We start from the raw sequence: 16,061 nt of genomic DNA on the forward strand, positions 1-16,061 counted from the left end.
AGGAATTAAGTGAAGTAAAAGTTGTCACAAATATAAATAGTAAAGTACAGATACCCAAAAAAAACTATTTAAGTGGTGTAAAAACACTTTAAAGTATTTTTACACCACTGCTATTTACTGTCCATCCTAATAGGCCAAAATTAAAATGTCCCAATTGCAAAATGCATAGGATATTTTATGGCTATCCTTGTCTTGTAATTGGTTCTTCGATTATTATCTTTACCCTGTCGTTCCTAGTAGGCTATATATCAGATCGACTTCGCTCTCACTTCTCTGAGTTTTGTCTGTGTTCTAAACTGGCTGGGGTTTTCAGCTTGCTTGACAAGCACCCCTCCCCCAAGCTTTGGCGAAACAGGAACAACTCCTTTCAGAGAAAAAAATCTGCACAAGTTTGGGACGTCTTGGAGAAGCCCTTGTTATCGCTTGGAGCATAATAGCCAGGAGTTTAGATTTATTTATGCAAAATCTGGAAGTATTCTACTGTTCTAGTTTATCGTGGAAAATAACATTTTAACCTCGTATTTAGCGTAGGCCTAAATTCTTTTGAAAATGGCTTACTTTCCTCGAGGATAATTATTGGTGAAAGCCTATTTGTGTATGGAATAATTTGTCCTCACCGAAGAGGGATGGGACTCGTGGAGCTCTGTATACATATGTGATATCGTGTTCAATAATGAAGGATATTGTGTCAGACACAATGGGTAAGAGAGGGTTTCCCTTTGCATCTATCTAACCAATCTAGATAGCATTTTTATCCCATGCCCGTTGTTCAGCTGTATACATACTTGGCCTTACTCCGTTGGGAAGTCAGACCCGTATTCTCTGAAGTTACACCTTTAAACGTTAGACTTAAATTAGCTAATTAAATATATCGCTTCAAAGTTGTCCCTAGTGCTAATTTCACCCCATGACTTTGTGTAGATGGGAATGTGTCCATTGCAACACACATGCTGTTTTCTATTTTCGTAACGAATAGATATGTGGGTGTTACTTACTTTACCAATTACTTGTTTATCCTTTCCCCGCTAATACTATCCAATTCTGACTTTCGGTTTCATATAGAAAACTTAACTTAAATCAGTGCACGTATCCAGGTCTACACGTGGCGAAATCATTGCAAAGCAGTAAGCAACAAATGTATTCTGCAATGTTGATCGTGATTCGCCGATTTGGCCTGAAGCTTTTTGTCCCAATCTGTGATCCACTCCGCCGTTTTCTAGTGGAAGGCTCGAGCTGCCATGGTCTAATAAGCTAAAGCTATCGTTACATTTCGTGCTACAGAAGTGTTACAATGTTGCAGTGGCCCATGGTTTTGAACCGCTTGTTAAGAGCGTGGAAGGAGATGCACTGTAACTTTCTGGCCAACAAAAACGCTACGAGAGAGGACAGTTATTTTTCCATTCATGGTATTCGACAGAATATGGAATGGGACGTCTGCAACATTCTGAAATTATTGTAGCCCATACCCCTTTGCATATGTAAACACTGGATTGGAGGTACTGGCACATGTTAAATTAGACGTTTAGAATATTCATAATAGGTGTTGTATCAATTCGTTGGAAACTTGCATCACTACCCCGTTGTAGCTTTATACATGGTATTTATGCTGTGTAGTTAGCCCATTTGTTTTTTGAGCAAGGACTGTCTGTCTACTTGTTCTGCCCACAGATAATACTGTGTCATGTCCTGTGTCCACCTGGTTGTTGTTCCTGCTTGAATGGTAGGTTAGTTAGATAACCAGAATGTTGGCCTATTCACTCAGCTCGACTGTTTGGGCAGAATCAATATTTGCCGAAAGGTTATTTTGGTGATGTACACTATTCATATAGAATATGTGAATGATGCCATGGCAAATGTTGTTGGTCCAAATAGATCATGAAGCCTTATAACGCTTATTTTGCAAGCATGAAAATAAATTTGCTGCAGTACAGAAGGTTAAATCCTTAGTTGCTACATTCATTTTTGGACATAAATAAATGATATATACCCAGTGATACTTGAGGAATATAACTTATAAATGCCTCATGAGCTTAGTTCAACTGTCTTACCCCATCAGAACCCCAAATGTACATTTTTTTTTACTCCAATATTTGTAAACAATAACGTAAATGTAAACAAAGACTGTATAGCCTCAAAACATGGTTAAAACTATAATTGTGATATTATGGTCAGGCTTTCATTCATAGCTCTGTCTATAAATTTGAATGGTTACATTTCTCCAGGCCCATCCCTCAGCTTTTCACCAAAACATAGGTTGGGTGACTGCTTTGCTGTTGTTTCAACTGTGGATCCTAGCTTTAAACTGAGAATTAAGGCCTAAAAGGTGATGAATACCAGACTAGGGTAACGTTATTTCCTAGATGTCCTTTTGGATCAAATGTTATTTCATCCTAGCTGTCCTATAGTGTTGCTGTTGTGGAGGGACTTAAACTTGGGAATTTAACCTAATGTCAATACTGATGTGCGTCACAAATGCTGTGGATATGTAGTTAACATGTAGGTTGTCCGCTATCTGTTCCCTTTGCACTGTGGGTAGAATCTGCCATGTGGTTCCATTGTGTTGGTATATTTGATGGTTTCACGCATTGGTTTGGTATATGTGAGCTGTATCATGTACACATCTCAAGTGACACTTTTTTCTATGCATCTTTTCCCTCGTGCATCTTAGTTGTTAAATGTATAATTGCTAAATTGCATGTCCCCTGTTGCAGCCAGAGAAAGAAGAAACACAATCTATCTAAAATCAAACAAACAAAAATCTGCACTGTTCCTCTTCATATTTTAATTATTCCTCTCAAAGTCTTTGCCCTCAATCCTCCAAAAAGTCACACTGCTTTTCAACCAGACATTGAATGTATCGATTGTGCCTTTTTAAAGCGGGTTAATGTGAATGAGATGTAAACATCTGTGGTCTGTTAATAATCATTTTCCTCACCCAAAACGTAAGCGTATTTAGGTCTTCTTTGGAGATCTGAGGCCTGTTTAGGAGGATGTACTGTTACGGAACGTTCGGAGAGAAAATGTATTGCATAGAACAGAAATGATTGTCTCTCAGATAGAATAGGGGATTGTGTCAACTGGATTTATTATATTTCAATCTGCAATGTTCTGAGTGTTTTAAAGTCCCTGAATACACCCCTGATGGTTGTCTGTCTCTCTCTCCAGGTTTGTGAATGGGCACTGTGATCTTCTGCTGAGAGGGAGTCCTGGGATTTGAGGCTCTGTGACAGTTGTGACTCTGTGCCGACGCGAAGCCAGTCAGCTTGCTTTGTCTGCCGGACCAAGGTCAAAGGGCACGACAAAGGGAACCCTGGGATATGCTCGCCTCATGAGGAGTAGCCGGGGTCTCTGAGACCTGGGGTCATTTAAGGTAAGGAACAACACACAATCACACGCACACAAACTCTCACACGTGTGTGAGTATGTAGCTGCCATGTTACTTTGTTTGGACTTTACAGGTATGTGATATAATGTGTAAATGTTTTTGTGCTTGTTGGTGTATGTGTCAATTATATTCAAGCATTAGGAAGGTTAGGCACAACACCATTCATGGACTACAGTACGGTTAATCAAACGGTTTATTATTTTTGTCTATGACAACATATTCACAGATATCGACTCTTCCCATGACATCTGACTGCTTAAGTTGTGTGATTGTCTTTTTGTGGATGGGATCTAAGAGTCTAAACTGAAAGAACTCAAAGAGCAGTGACAGGTCAATCTTGAAGTGATAGTTCACTCCACAAATGTCAGACTTGTGTGGGTGGGGGGGGCATGCTCTCGTATGCATGGGTTCAGGCCCTGGGCAGAGGACAGTGCACCCTGTTTCTGGAACGATATGCTGTGCAGCAAGGGTTATCTCAGGCCCTGCCTAGACCCACACACAGACACAGACAGTGTGTGAAGAACATACACATGGCATAGAAACAGCCCAGCACACCATCCTATAATCACAGCCCGTGACCCACACACCCACTAATGGCCTTAGATGTAGGAACACAGAGGCTGACAGACAGGAAATGGTGTGTGTGCGTATGTATTGGAGACGGTGTGGTGTGAGGCGTGCACTGTTTCCATGGCTGGGTAGTTATGTCCTTTAATTGGACCCATAGATTTTTCTTCATCCAGTCAAATGGTCAGGACATACTCCTGGCTCTACATATAGGCTAATGCTTCATTTTGGATTTCAGTATTGTTGGTGATGTACATTAGTGCGACACTCATGCTGACCAAAACCGTACTGGCTAAAATGTTTCTGTTCACATTGTCCTTCCTAGCACAGTTCCAACAACTTTGGCTTGACTCAGGTGTGTGGAAAAGGGTGTTCTATTCGGGTTGATTGTGATTGGTGACATTCTGTACATACTGTTGATGATGTTAGACTGTTGGGAGAGTCTGATGTGAGCAGTCCATATGTTTTCATAACAGAGTAGGCCATGTTGGGTCATGTTCATAGGGCACGCAACTGGAAATATTTTTAAACATTTAGCAATTGGACAAACCCCTTTGGTCCCACCCAATATCAGTCAGTTTTCTACTGTTTAATGCCTAATGAACATGACCCTGGTGAAGTGCAGTCTCTCCCTCTCCACTCATGTGCGGTGTGTGGGTGTTGCTGCCCTTTCCACCAGTGCCCAACTGACCTGGCTGTGACCCGGCTACTCTCCCATAGTGCACTGGGCCATCTGTCACTGCCACAGCTGCCACAGGCTATGGCTCTAATAAATGGGCCTCTTTTTAATCTGGCATGGTTAGTTACCGTTCCTCAAAGCCCCATTGGAGAAATGGAACGTTCTCTTTTTACTTCTCCCTCCACTGCATAATGTGAATTCTTATCACATATCTCTCTCTGTCATGGTCGCTCTCGCTCTCTCTCTCTCTGTGTAATCTGAAATTCTAGGGTTTCGCAGTGGCTCAGGGTTTGCTGGTACTGTCACATAACTCTAAATGAACTATCACAACCAGGAAGATCCTCCATCATTGTTTAAATCTCTAGTTTGGGAACATTTTGGCTTCCCAGTAGATTATAACGGAGATGGACAGAGAGTTGTGGATAAAACGTTAACAGTATGTCGCCACTGCTCAATGAGAATAGCTTATGTAGCTGCCAACACCTCAAACATGTTGACACTTGAAACATTTACGCCGAAATCACCCAAGTATTCCTACCACCGGAGCCAGATGGAAACGCAAGGAAACAACAACACAACTTCGTCTCCCCTCTGTATTCACGCTGCCCTTCGCAGCTGATTCTGACCGGGCCAAAGAAATTACAAGAGCGATAGGTGTTTATAGCCGTGCCCATTCTCAGTGGTTGAGAATAGGGGGTTTCAGCACCTCGTGAAAGTGCTCGTGCCACGTTACGAACTTCCCTCTCGCACCCATTTCAGCAAATGGGTTGTACCTGCTCTATATAAGCAAGCCAAAACCAAAGTTGTCAATGAATTGGCCAATGCACCATGTGTTGTGCTTACTACAGATGGATGGACCTCCAGGGCTACTGAGCTACTTAACAGTGACAGCCCATCACATTACCCCGAAATGGGAGATGAGAAGTACCACGCTACAGACACGCCCCCTTTACTAGAGTCACACAAGTGCGTATCTTTTTCTCTTTGTAAAAAAAACATTATAGCATAGCCCTATACAATGTCTGAGCCATGTTTACATATTGATTTCACACGCATATTGCACTTTATTTTAGTGTTGTTTTTTAAGGAGTAATCGTGTGTTTTCACAATCCGGAATACCAACACTTAAATAAACAAATTAACTACATTAACTGTTGGCATTTTATTTTCCCGCTGTACCGAAACCTCAAAACCGAAATGCTTCCCGAACCAATAGGTTTGGTGAGCCATTACACCCCTACTTTCTGTGATTGGCTTGCGGTACCCCAAGTGAGGGAATGGCTTTCGGTGATTGACTAGTGGCACCCCCTGAAAATGGAAACATTCTCTCTGATTGGTTAGTGGCTGCTGAGTATAGCTCAGTTCCTTCCAGTATTGATTTGAGTGGAGGTGGAATCTTTTCATTTCAGCCCATGGGCTCATGATGTGAGTATGAGGGTTGCCAGGTCTTCTCCTGATACCTTATCCGTCCCTGAGTTGAAAAATGTGGGGTGCGCTGATTTGGAACGCTTTACTGGCGAGTGGGGGAGGGGTGCGTTTGGCATCCTCCACTGAAACAGGAGAACTCTGGGAGTTCTCTCTTCCATTCCCCCCTTTCTCTCCCAAATAATCCCTTCTGCTAACAAGGCACATTTTTCCCTTTCACTCTGTAACCATAATATGGCTGGTTAAGCATTGGCAAGACATTGTAACCTTATGCTATATGAATGCACTGGTGAGGCTTTGCCAAGCACGCTGGGTTCTGGAGTGGCACCCTATTGCCAATGGTTTCTCCCCGATGCCAAGGCCAGGTTGTCACAGTGCCAGCGTGCAAAGGAGAGCTGAGGCCTGCCAGGACATTAAATGGGCTGCTTTTTGAACTGTGGTCTCACTGGTAAAGGATTCTGCTCCTGTTCCTGCGGCATGCTTGTTCTAGCTAAACACAGTTTGATATGGGGGCACAGGCTTTCACCACCCATAGATTAAATGGTCCTGGTGCTAGGATGTTATGATCGGAACATAAGCATTGTTCAGCAGTATTGTAAACACAACGTCTATTCACCACTGTGAGTTCTCCTGTTGTGTGTGTCTCGTGTGTCCATGCTAATACGCATCACTCGTCACCAGCTGATGGTCTGACACCGTGTCGCCCATGCACCAACCATTTGGCTGCGTGTGTCTGTGCCCACGAACCCATGCCAACAGTGGTGGCAGAGTGAAACAGACTGGCAGTGGAGAAAGCCAGGGGCCATAGAACAGCCTTGTGAGGAATGAACAGGACTGTTTAGACTAAGCTTGGCTTCTCTATGCGGTCTAGAGATTCTCTTTTACCTGTTGCATTTCCTTCACTGAAATGACAGAGCTGAACTTCCTGCACTATGAATACTGAAATGACATAACTGAAATTTCAGCAATGACAACTGACATTTCTGTTCTATGAGCTTGTTTTTACCTGTCAAGGCTTATCCAATCGTTGCAGTTGAAGGGAAGGATACAATGACTTCGTTAAATAATTGTTAAACCTTTGAGAAAGAGACTGGGTTGTGGAGATTGGTGAGTCACAAACTCTGTTCCACTGCCCCAAGTGGTCAATGTCGTACTCATGTTTAACCACTTAGCCTAGAATTTACCTGTTCAAATCGTTTCTTAAATTTTCCCTATGGCAGTGTGAATTCATGGCTACATAGGCCTATTGAGTGGACAGTGTGATATGAGATTCATGCAGAACCATTGACCAGTTGAATTAAGTACCAATCAGGTGTTATTTGCTATAGATGGGTTGGTTGTTTAGTAACAAAACCGACGACAAAACCGATGTGTGCGCAACTGTGGGGCAAAACAGACTGGGTTGGCACAGATTGTTGACAACATGTAAACTATTTTTCGTCTCCAATGTTTATTGAAAATGAATACATTTGCACAATGAGCACTTGTCTCGCAAATATGTTGTTACAGTTGTTGGTTAACTAGCTAGCGAATTTTTGCCATATTAGCATTGACATGAAATCAGTCAAAACAAGACACGTGATGTTGTCAGCTAACCCATCTATAACTACTCGATCACACAGACAGCGTCTTTACCCCAAATGGGACGAGACATCATCATCTGGATATGTGTGCAACAAAAGTTCAACATTCAGCTTCTGCTACCATTTCTGTCAAGCCGTCTACGCAAACAAGCCATCTACACATAGTTTGATGCATATGTTCAATAAATCCAATGTATGCACCACACAGAACGTATTGCAACTGCCTCTGCAACGCAATGCTGCAAGGCAAACGCAGCGTTCTATTGGAAATTCATGTATTTCCGGTGGACCAAAATGCAATGCCACTGTAGGTGTGATCGAGGCGTCAGTCTGACAAAGTGCACAGACGCAGAGTGTGCAGACGCACTGTATCACCCACTGAACTATATAAGAAAGGCACAAACAGATCTTCTCCCTGTGTGATCACCTAAATAATGGTGTATGTTTCTCATATTGAAATGAATGACTGAGCACAGAAGGCATCCCTACGCTTCCTACAAATAGAATATCAGAGTTCAGAGCCTGATATCAGACGCTTCATCCAATATCAGGTGTGACAGCTGTGACAGGCCAGCCACATCCCGCTAATCAGCCATTAGCCAACTCAGCCGCTTCTCTCCGGTCCGTTCCTTCTGCGTATCTCCATACGTTTAAAAATGGTATTTAGCCGTGATGGCGAGCTGGGGTGTGCAGACAGTGATGGGGTTTCTGTTACATTTGTTTAATTATTGGAGCGGCTCACAGTGTGAGCGAAGTGGATCCGTTTCATTTCGCCTGTAAGAACAAGCAGACCAGTCTGACTAGGCTTCGCTGACTAGCCTCTGAATGCCACTGCCATAGACAGGGGTGCAAACTCGTCACTTTATGCTGATATTTGCCGTTTTGATCTCAAAATATCGTGTAGAACTGTAAAAAATCGTGTAGGGGGCTCTGACAAAGTGCTCAGACGCAGAGTGTATCACCCATTGAGCTATAAAAGAGGTGCGAACAGATCTTCTCCCTGTGTGATCACTACCTTCTCTCTCGAAATTAATGACAGCACAGAATGCATCCCTACCCTGTCCTACAAATAGAATATCAGAGTTCAGAGCCTGATGTCAGATATGTCATATCAGAATGAGTGCTTCATCCAATATCAGCTGTGAGCAGCCAGCCTCAGCTCCTAACCAGCCATTAGCCAACTCAGCCGCTTCTCTCCGTCCGTTCTTTCTGCGCATCTCCATCAGTTAAATGTTTTTATTTAGCCGTGATGTGCAGATAGTGATGGGGTTTCTGTTACAATGGTTTAAATATTGCAACGGCTCACAGTGCGAGCGAAGTGGATCTGTATCTTTTCATTTCGCCTGTAAGAACAAGCAGGCCATTTATATAACTTTATAAACCATGCCGCTTTAAACTACTCACGGGCCGCAAGTTTTTAGTTTGATAACAAACAACCTTGTTTAGTCATTTTATCTGGCTAGCTAGCTATCTGGCTAGCTAGCTAACAACATGGTACCTTGGCTATGCACAAATTCAGATGGCACAGGAAAAACTGAAAAGGGAGAGATGGCCTACTGAAAGATGCTTCAAAAGTAGGATCCATTGCCTAATCAATGTCATTCTAAATTCAATCTGAATAAATAATCAATCTCTTTTTCTGGTGTTCCTAAAATTCTTGCTTAACTTTTGGGAGCAGTGTGTGTGTGAGAGAGAGAGAGAGCGAGAAATAGGATGTGTAAGGGAGGGAGTAAGTGAGGTGTGTGTGTGTGTGAGTGAGGGAGGGAGAGTGTGTAGGCTATGTGTGTGAAGTTGGCTGAAGAGTAGGCTAAAGATGGTTTCATATAGACCTAATGTGAATATCAGGGACAAGTTTTTGTGCAAAACTTATAGAAAACGGGAACAGGTCTCCTAAGGGTGGGGTACTCGTTATCGTGATACTTGGCCTGGTATCACATCGTTAGTAAAATGTTGGTGTTGTGACAACCCCACTCTTAAAATAGGTACATTCTCTTGCCTTTTACACAGATGTGTTTCTGTGCAAAGCTTTTTGGTCACCTTTTTTGGCCCTGACCAGTTTGCAACCCTGAATGACAATGGAGTAGGCAACCGCACAAACAGATCCAGGACCAGGCTAGTTCAAAACTATTTGGCGCGTAATACAGAGTAGGGCCAGGACTACTCATTAGTATCGTGGCAAGGAAACAAAACACAACGTGGTTTTAACTTCTTTAGGAAAACAGCCCTAATGTTGGAAACAAACATGTTGTCATCCAGAGTCACATTTTATTTATTTCCCAAGCTATAGGACACAATATTTTATATACAGCAGGTTTTTAAAGGACCAAAGAGTTTGGTCTGCTACGTGTTTTAATTTATGCCATGGAAAAAATACTGCGATACTTGTATCGTCACAGCCCTATGTCAGAGGGTGTTGCACAGGGTTAGGTTTACCACTGGATTTGTTGGTAAAATGTTTGTTGTGGGTCTGCTTGTCTGTTGAGGGGTATTTGTAGGTTAGGGTTTTAGTTGGTAATAGTTTTAGTGGGATGTGGGCTTTAGTTTGCTAGTAGTTTAATCTGTTTAGTGAGCTGTGTGAGTCTTTGAGACTTATGTTTTTACATTTACATTTACATTATTTAGCAGACGCTCTTATCCAGAGCGACTTACAGGAGCAATTAGGGTTAAGTGCCTTGCTCAAGGGCACATCGACAGATTTTTCACCTAGTTGGCTCGGGGATTAGAACCAGCGACCTTTCGGTTACTGGCACAACGCTCTTAACCACTAAGCCCTGTCTTGTGTAGGGCTTGGACAGCAATCAGTTTAGTGGGTTAGGTTTGAGTATTTCAGTTATGATCTGTGTTTGTGGGTGTTGGGTCTGAGAGAGAGAGGCACATCTGCTGATCATGCTCCTCTCATTAGGTATGAGCGATGCAGTGACACCCCTCCTCTCTACCCCTCTGCTCTGCCGCAGTCAAGCCGTAATGCAACCCCTGTGACTGGGATGCCTGATAGCCCCCGGTACACTATAAACACACACACACTCATAAGCACACTTGCAACGTACACACATGCTCATACACTCAACGTATGTACGTACACACACACACATTGATGGGGCTGTGAGTGATGATGGATATGGTGGAATAGTATCACTGAGTGGTGCATCAGCTTTCTGCATTAATGTTTTCTCTTTCCCCATCTGCTCATCAATGATACTATTCTACTGATACAGCTCTCCCTCTCTCTCTCTCTCCTGAGATCAAATCCCAAAGCCCATTCACTCTTCCCATATACACCCTCATTATTTTTCTCTGCCTCGGTTTGAATACTGTTAGAGGGAATACAGACCAACACGAATGTCGGCCGTGCGCAGTAGATCACCTGCTTGGTGTCGACGGACAGTGCTGATTCAACATGTAGGATCGACTAGAGATGAATAGATAATAACGTCCGATGTTCTGTGGTTCGAGGCGGTGGGACGGCCACCCGTTGCCCACCGCCGACATTCGTGTTGGTCTGTCTTCCCTCTTAGAATGCTTCCTTTCTTCCTCCATTCCTCCCTCTAGGTTGCATAGCTTTCACCAATCTACTCGTGTCAGATCAGTGATTACTTCAAGGAAGGGTGAAAGGAAGGATGCATTTTCAAAGTATTCACACAGAACCTTCTCAATCCTTTCTGAGTCTTCATTTTGATTTACATCAAATTATATTTCTTACATTTCACTTCAAGCACACTAGGAAACGTTTGGCTATGGGTTGGGTATAGCTTTCTGTGATCGTCTTGCTGCTTTGTGGACATTTGTTCAGTCGGCGCTGTTGGTAGATCATCTTAAAACCACGATTGGCTGCAGATATTGTGACCTATTAACGGTGTGATGAGCTGACCCCGGCAGTGTTGGGGCCAATCGGGATGTCTAACCCAGAAGCAGGGACAGCAGACCTGGGTCAAATACTTTCATACTTGATTAAGTGTGCCTGGCTGGTATACTGTTGTTTCATGTTGGTTTCAAGTTAGTTTGTGTCTGGCTGCTACTCCTTGGCATCAAACTGAACCTCCTGGTGGTGGGGGATTGCTTGTTTGGACACAGACAAGGCACACTCACGCCTCAGACACTCACACACGTTGTAGAGACGTACACAAACACTCTTGCACCTCTTCACAGACGTACTGCATGCAAACTCAAGCACGCAGATGTGGCTTACATACACACCGTGTGCAGATTAGAGGAATTAAGTGAGTGTGCTGGCGCTAGGGCTGACCTGCTCCGGATGATCCTCTTTGGCAGTGCTGATGAGATTTTGGCCCTGGCCCCAGCCACTGTAAGCAGATTAGCTCACCCACTGAAAGGTGAACGCTGAACTGCCACACTACTGTTGTCCACACACACACTCTTGTCCACACCAGCGTGTGTGTGGGAGAGAGTGGGGATTACATCATCTGACATGGGCGTTGATCCATCATGACTGAACATCATTGTGTTCTGAACAGGGCATGTGTTACGTCATATGACAACAACTGCAGTGCCACTTTGCTCTTTTCACTCTCCTCATTCCACAGTTTGATATGTGTTACTGTTTATTTCAATCTGTTTAAATGAAATGAGTGCTGCTACGAGCAGGTAGACTATTAGGAAATGTAATTAACAAACCAATTAGAATATCCGGTGGAGGTGTTCTGTTTGCATGTTATGTGGTAAAGAAATTATGATGAAATGGAATTGTTTAAATGACATTTTAATGGTCTTCCCTTTGCGTTTGCTTCATGCTATTCCTATCACCCCCATGTATATTGGTGCATGTAAATAGTCCTCATTACTGCTATACTGAACCACTAACTGTCTTAGCGCTGTGATATACCGCTAAACCGAGTTGCATTGTATCACGAAAATGGGATCTGCTCAAGTGCCTACCCGTAGCTCTATCTGCTAAGCTTGTGTTTGCGTGCCAGCCATGTTGGACAGTGTGTTGTTGTGATTTGGTGAGTGATGATGTCTCGCTCTTTGTCTCCAGCAGCGTTGGGGATTTGACGAGTGCGGCCCATTGCAATGCAGACATGGCCACGGCTATATCGTGACACAGAGGGACATGGTGAGTGCTACACACACACACACACACACACACACACACACACACACAAGCTGCTTGACTGCAGGGGGTTGAGAGGGAGGAGGGGGTGAGCATTAGCCTGGTGAAGCAAGAGCTGGGGAATGAAGAGGAGGGTGAGCAGCACATGTTGGATGAGAGGACAGGTAGAGGCTGAGAGAAAGTGGTGGGTAGAGAGCAGATTTGTCCCTGAGGCACAGACACTAGAGGCAGTACATTGTACCTTACTCCCTGTAGTTAGCTCAGTCATTCGGTCAGTGGTTCAGATGAACATTTTGCTTCGGCCCCTTTCTGTGACATTGGCTCAAAGGCACCTGCAGATTACTGGGTATCTAGATTCGAATGCAAAATAGAGATATCACAAGATATAGTTTTTTCCAAGGCATGCGCTGTGAGTTGGACATCCTTTATGAAAGCAATACAAGGACTTAGTTTGAGGATAGTGATTTCAAAACAACAACTAGTTGCCTGTGCACAGAACAGCAGTTCCCTGGAATGAGTCCCTGACGTCGACCATAATCAATTTCCTAGAAGAAAATTGGCAACAAAGAACTGTATGTTCAGAAGTAAAGCCTCCCTTCTCCTTCTTCCTTAAACCAAATCGGAGTATTTTTTTTAACCCAGAGTATGTAATACTCGCCTGGACTTAAAAGGGATAGTTAGCTTTAAAATAAGTTTTGAGTTTATTTTCGTCTTTATTTATTATTATCTGCTAAACACATGTATGTGACAAATAAAATTTGATTTGATTTTTATAGTTTGTTTGTTGGTTATTTAGCAATGTCCAGAATCTCCTGTCTAGCATTTTTGGAGCATGTTAGCAATGCTAGTGGAAACAGACTGTATCAGTTAGCGGTGCATTATAGCATTAGCTGCTCTTAAAATCCCAAATCACCATTTATTATTTTTGGCTTGGTGAAACATTAAAATATGCTAATTTCTATCTGAAAGGATGTTTCAGACTCTTGAGTAGCCATAACCATCTCTAGCTTTCATGTCTGGCTCATTCCGAATGAAGTGTTTTCAATCTCATCTTAGCCCTGCCAGTTAATGACTGTGAGTAACCTTTACATACACACACACTGAGCCTGGCTAGAGTATCGTAGGAGTGTGTCATCCTCCCGAGTGTGTGTCATGTGTCTTGCTCCTTGAGCGCAAACAGTGGTTTTAAAGTTCACAGGGAATGGAGGTGACACCGATTACATTTGTCAAGACTGACAGCAAACGTTAGCCAGTAAAACGGATTGGTGTGATGTTAGTTTGTCTTTGGAAGAGGATCATAATGTATGTTACCCTACTTCTGCTAGCAGCCAACCAGTTAATGTCCCTGGCCTCTATTGAAATATGAGTGTGTTTGTAAAGCATTACAGATGTAAAATCAGCTGAAATCCAAGGTTTCCGCCTAGTGTAGACAGACCGACAGACAGACGGGGAGGAGGTTGGATGGACTGACCTGCAGGCAGGCAGAAAACAGACAGACCGAGGCTTTGCAGAATGACTTTGCCTTGTCTATGTTAAGAAGAAGAAGAACCCACCCAGGATTGTCTTGATTCTGATGAAATGCTTAGAAAACCCATTTTGCTCCGTGTGTAGCGCTCTCCTACTCTTTGATCATAAATTGTGTGTGTACATTTTGTAAGCGTATGTGTGTTTTAGTATGCTGGTGTATGCATGTGTGGGGTTTTGTGTGTGTACTCATCCGCTTGCGATAAATGCACACAGGTCTGTGTCTGGTGGGACCCGGCAGTCTTTAATCCTGAGATTTTGGCCAGGCTTCGTTTGCATGTGAGCCTTTGTCCCTGCAGGCAGCCAAGCACAGACCCAACAGAGAGAGAGGGGGAGGGCGAGAGAGAGAGGGGGAGTATAGGCTATATCCTCACTACAGGAGGGAGGGGGAGAGAGTCTCACTGATCAGTAGTGGCTTTGCTTCAAAATTGAATTTACATAATATGGCTGGTAGATGCTGGTGGACACAGAGAGAGTGTGTGTGTGGGCCTACTTGTGTGTAGCCTATGTGTGCGTGTCAGCTGTGTGGTCCAGAGAAATGGGTCCTTCAGCAAATGGAGATCGGTGTTTGTGAAACATCAGTGTCATTTGGGATCCATACTTTCCATTTTCCATTAATGCCTGCATATTGCACAACCGCCAGGTTACATGCACTCTATGAGATTTGTTGGTTAGACTAATTCTATCCAGCACCCCCCTTTCAGGATATTTCTGTAGTACGCAGTACGTCTAGGGGGATACTTCACACAATTGCATGATGTTTATCTGGTATTCAGTAGGATAAAAGACATGCTTTGGTGTCTTCGCAGCGGGTTTATTTGGAGCCCTCTTCAAGGTCAATTTGAGAGCGCTCATCTCCTTGCTGGGAGTATGTAAATGAGTGCTCTTTGAGAGAGGGGATGTTGCAATGCTTTGCACAGCCCTCCAGCAATGCAAAAATAAATAAATGTGAGGGGATGGTTTCTCTCTCTCTGCTGCTGCCTCTTTCTCCCCCTCTCTCTTGTTGACTCTCTCTCCCTCTCTCTGACTCATTCTCTCGCTCGCTCTCTTTCTTTTTCATTGACTGTCTCTCCCCCTCTCACTCGCTCACACAAACAGTTACACAGAGAAGGCTGTTAGAGTAAACAACAAGCAGTTGCAGTTCATACAGGCGTTTAAGTAGACACATTAGCCATTAGCATGGAGCCCCTGTGGCACCACAGCAAAGCAGACTGCTGGAGAGGGTCTGTTCTGTTGTATCTTTGTGAACGGCTCTCTGTTGTTGCACTGTGCTGACCTGGGCTGATAGTTCGTTTTTAAATTCTTCCAGTTAGTTGCTATGATCATTAGACTGAGACGAACCTGGCTAGTTATCGGTTACTCCTCCTCCTCCTCCGCTTACTCCTCCTCCTCTCTCTCTCCTCCTGCTTTTCCTCTTTCTCTCTTTCTAATCTTCATTCTCTTCTACTCTTTCTCCCGCTAAACGTCTATTTCTCCCTCATTTGCCTCTCTCCTCCTTTCCCTCTCCTTCTCATACTCTCTCTCTCACCATCATCAAATAAAGTGTCAGCGATTTTGGCTTGTTTTCTGCTCCATTGCAGAGAGGGGCATTAGCCAAGGTACTGTGACCCTACCTGACCCGACCTAGTAAATGCTGCTGCTGCTGCACCACTCTCTCTGTAGTCAGGGGTTGTTATGTACTCCTGACCTGGCGCCGGACCAGCGGGCCTGCTAAACTGTGTCATCATCCCGTTATTTAGTCCATCCCAGATCTCACAGTACAGTCCAAGGGAGGGAGCAGGAAACGCTGGTGCATTCCGGACTTTTTGGTCGGTTCTGCGAGGGAAGTCT

The 16,061-nt window shown here is 43.7% G+C and overlaps 1 protein-coding gene across 1 annotated transcript in view; it reads left to right on the plus strand.

The window, feature by feature from the left end:
• The first annotated feature begins 379 nt into the window (after nucleotides 1-379).
• Nucleotides 380-16,061, plus strand: part of LOC311112585 (B-cell CLL/lymphoma 9 protein-like) — a 34,421-nt gene continuing 18,739 nt past the window's right edge. The window contains exons 1-3 of the mRNA XM_084155724.1: nucleotides 380-701; nucleotides 3,166-3,370; nucleotides 12,633-12,710. The gene's annotated coding sequence lies outside the window, so the exon portion shown is untranslated. The remainder of the gene's footprint in view (nucleotides 702-3,165; nucleotides 3,371-12,632; nucleotides 12,711-16,061) is intronic.

Source organism: Coregonus lavaretus (genome assembly GCF_964263955.1).
Source record: "Coregonus lavaretus genome assembly, chromosome: 38".
Classification (NCBI taxonomy): domain Eukaryota; kingdom Metazoa; phylum Chordata; class Actinopteri; order Salmoniformes; family Salmonidae; genus Coregonus; species Coregonus lavaretus.